This window comes from Pinus tabuliformis, chromosome 7, assembly GCF_031772625.1.
Source record: "Pinus tabuliformis cultivar Carrire ecotype Pingquan chromosome 7, CPIR1, whole genome shotgun sequence".
Classification (NCBI taxonomy): Eukaryota; Viridiplantae; Streptophyta; class Pinopsida; order Pinales; family Pinaceae; genus Pinus; species Pinus tabuliformis.
Genome location: NC_142293.1, coordinates 721185896 through 721190394, shown reverse-complemented (window position 1 = coordinate 721190394; position 4499 = coordinate 721185896).

Here is a 4499-nt window from a genome sequence, read left to right as displayed (position 1 = left end):
ACTTCTCTAAAATGGTGTTTAAGTAGACTCTCTGTCGCTGCTCTCAATTGACTTGCATAACGTTTCCCTTAGGCTTCCCTTTTAAAAGTTGATCCTCTCATGGCATCCATCACTTGCCTTCACCTCGTCCGTGAGAGATTTTGTTAGGAACTTCACTCTTTCTATTTGAAATGAAGCCTCTCTCGCCATTTCACTGCTCACCTATCCAATAGTTTCATCTTGCAATTTTCTTAAATTCACTTTAAAAATAATTTTCGGGTTCCAACCACTCTGAATGACCGCAATCCACTTCTCTTTAAAGTCTGAGATCAATGGATATCATTATTAAGCCATTGCACTTTTGTAGAAAGTCATTAGATTGACTAATTTGAGTATATTTACAGTTAAGAAAATTTGGGGTTATTTTGGTTGGGCTGAAAATAACAAATTCTTTAATGGATATATGTATGGGGTTGTATAAGTCTACCATTACAGTTATTTAACTATGATCATATATAGCTTCCCTGCATTTATATCTATGAACAAATTAGTTATCTGTTGTTAACCCTTAATTATCAAAAGCAACAATTAAGAATAATTTTGAAAGGGGAGGCAGTTGACTGACTTGGACATTATTTAGACTCGCAAGCATAGTTTTTTGTTCTTATTTGTTGATGCTTGTCTGGCCTGTTGAAACTGCAAGTTAAGCCTTGCATATATGTTATGCTGATAAACATGATTATTTTTTCAAAATTTATGATTCATTAAAAGCTGGAAATTACTGCTTAGTTCTGTGAGAAAGAAGCTTATGATGGATATTATCTCATAGTTGTCTTAAATGGGACGAGATGGGAAAATTAAAGCAGAAATACCAATATTTATTTTATGTTTTCAATACTCATTCTTGTACCATAAGCACAGATGTTCATGGAAAGGGATCTTGAGGACAATGATAAATTATTTTGGTTTGGCACCATTCAGTTCTTTCACAGATGGGTGAAATTTCATTTGCCCCACCCATGAATGGTTGCAGTTGTGTTTGCTTGCGAATGAAGGATATCCATAGTCCTTTTCTGCTGACGTTTGACTTGCATTAGAGTACTTTGGTAATTGAGTACAAGCTTCGACAGGTGTGGTTGCTCATTGTCAAGGCATCATTGACCAACTTTATAAAATTTTACTTGGAAAACACTAAATTGTTATTAGTACATTATTTTTTATTTTTAGTTAAGTTTTCTCTATTCTAGTGCTATGTACCTTCAGAAGTATATGGGAATGGAGTGTCAAATCTGTTATTTTATTGTAAGAATGAGATGTTGGAACTATCTTTCTAATGGCTTGTTATGTGTTACATTTAATAAGGTTGTGTCCATGTAACAACAGTTGCGAGTTATGCTTGCTGAGTCATGAATCAACTCTAACTCAGATCATCATCAAAGCAATTTTCTTTTTTAGAAGGAATGCTGCAGACATAGTTGGTCATTGTCAAGGCCTCATTGACCACCTTTATAAGATTTTACTTGGAAAACGGTCATAAATGTTATTGGTACATTACTCGTTATTTTGAGTAAATTTTGCTCTTTTCTAGTGCTATATATCTTTAGAAGTATATGGGAATGGTGTATTGAATCTGTTATTTTATTGTTATGGCCTGTTATGTGTTGCATTTCATAAGGTTGTGTCCATGACTCCATCTAACAGGAATTGTGAGTGAATCATGAATCAACTCTGATTCAGATCAACATTAAAGCAATTTTCTTTTTTGGAGTGGATGTTGCATATGCAACGCTGTCAAAATTGACCAACAACTTATTTTCTAGTGCTCTATTCCTGCTCTGATTCAAACCTCGATTATTAACATGGAAATTCCTTGTCTCAACACTTTAAGCCTTAGATTGAATATCCTAAGGACTGCATCCACCTAGGATTAATAATAATTTTGAAAGGGGAGGCAGTTGACTGACTTGGACATTATTTAGATTGGCAAGCATAGTTTTTTGTTCTTATTTGTTGATAATTGTGTGGCCTGTTGAAACTGCAAGTTAAGCCTTGCATGTATGTTATGCTGATAGACATGATTATTTTTTCAAAATTTATGATTCATTAGAAGCTAGAAATTATTGCTTAGTTCCATGAGAAAGAAGCTTATGATGGATATTGTCTCATAGTTGTCTTAAATGGGACGAGATGGGAAAATTAAAGCAGAAATACCAATATTTATTTTATGTTTTCAATACTCATTCTTGTACCGTAGGCACAAATGTTCATGGAAAGGAATCTTGAGGACGATGATAAATTATTTTGGCTTGGCACCATTCAGTTCTTTCACAGATGGGTGAAATTTCATGTGCCCCACCCATGAATGGTTGCGGTTGTGTTTGCTTGTGAATGAAGGATATCCATAGTCCTTTTGCGCTGATGTTTGACTTGCATTAGAGTACTTTGGTAATTGAGTACGAGCTTCCACAGGTGTGGTTGCTCATTGTCAAGGCCTCATTGACCAACTTTATAAAACTTTACTTAGAAAACACAATTATTATTAGTACATTATTTGTTATTTTTAGTTAAGTTTTCTCTATTCTAGTGCTATGTACCTTCAGAAGTATATGGGAATGGAGTGTTGAATATGTTATTTATTGTAAGAATGAGATGTTGCAACTATCTTTCTAATGGCTTGTTATGTGTTACATTTAATAAGGTTGTGTCCATGTAACAGTAGTTGCGAGTTGTGCTTGCTGAGTCATGAACCAACTTTAACTCAGATCAACATCAAAGTAGTTTTCTTTTTTTGAAGGAATGGTCAAGGTCTCATTGACCACCTTTATAAGATTTTACTTGGAAAACGGTCATAAATGTTATTGGTACATTATTCGTTATTTTGAGTAAAGTTTGCTCTTTTCTAGTGCTGTATATCTTTAGAAGTATATGGAAATGGTGTATTGAATCTGTTATTTTATTGTTATGGCCTGTTATGTGTTGCATTTCATAAGGTTGTGTCCATGAATCCATCTAACAGGAATTGTGAGTGAATCATGAATCAACTCTGATTCAGATCAACATCAAACCAATTTTCTTTTTTGGAGTGAATGCTGCATATGCAACGCTGTCAAAATTGACCAACAACTTATTTTCCAGTGCTCTAAATCTGCTCTGATTCAAAGCTCGATTATTAACATGGAAATTCCCTGTCTCAAAACTTTAAGCCTTAGATTGAATATCCTAAGGACTGCATCCACCTAGGATTAAGAATAATTTAGAAACTCTAGGCCACAATGACCTAGGATTAAGAATAATTTAGAAACATCGCAGCAATGACCCCAAACAAACGGAGGAAATGGCATGGACACAAAAATTTATGTGATGACATGATGCCCAACACGTGGACCTCCACGGTGGATAGGTGTCGTACCGGATCCATGCGCTTTGACACACATAATAACTTATAGAAATAGTTTTATCATAATTAATATTTTATAGAAAGACATATTCCATTGAAAAAAAAATTCAACACATAGTTAGGTTGCCACAAGAAATCACTACTAGGTTGTAAGCCAAAATGTTTCTGTGACAAGAAAAAGATACAATCTAGTGTTGTAAGCCAAAATGTTTTTGTGACAAGAAAAAGATACAATCTAGTGTTGTAAGCCAAAATGTTTTTGTGACAAGAAAAGATACAATCTAGTGTTGTAAGCCAAAATGTTTCTGTGGCAAGAAAAAGATACAATCCATCCAAAATCCACATCATAATGTGGTTAGAACCAAAAACTTATGACACCCCTATTCTTTATGGCCCTGAGAATCTTGAGTGGAAAAACTTCCCGAGTTACCTTCTTGAGCCAGGTAGGTTGGCCTACCAGTCAAGGGCTGATTAGGAAATGGTTGATTACTGCCATATGATTGATTCCAATTTGCAGCTTCCAACCATGGAGGTAATGAGTACCCATACCTCACATTTGCACTACTGACCCCTGCATTAAGTGGAGGTGTGTAATGAGCATATAGAGAATTGACACCAACTGTGGTAGGAACAAGGCAAGTGGGTAAACCCTCAGTTTCATAGTGGGGCGCTTGAATGTTTATGAGATCTTGGAATAATGGTGTATTATCTGCAATGGAGTCCAATGAGTTTGAAATAATCCTGGTTTCATCAGTTATTCTTGTATCGTTGATCATCCCTTGCTCCTTTTCAAGCATTTGTTGTACCTTTCGTTTTTCCTTTTCATGTCTTGCCATTTGCTTTTGTTGGTCCTTAACTTTCCTTGCTTTATCTCTTTCAATCCTTTCATCTGCTCAACGTTGTGCTGCAACAATCCTTGCTGCCTTCTTCTCCTTGACTAGATCCTTCTTTTTCTGTTTTAATTCTTGCATTTCAAATTTCTTTTTTTTAGACTCAACTAACAGGTTTATATAGTCCTCTGAGGTGAGTCACTGTGAGCTTCGGCCCAGACGAAGACTACCCGGTGCAACTTGCTTTTTTTTCATTGATACTTTCTCTACTGGTAGCTTTAGAAACCGTCCAA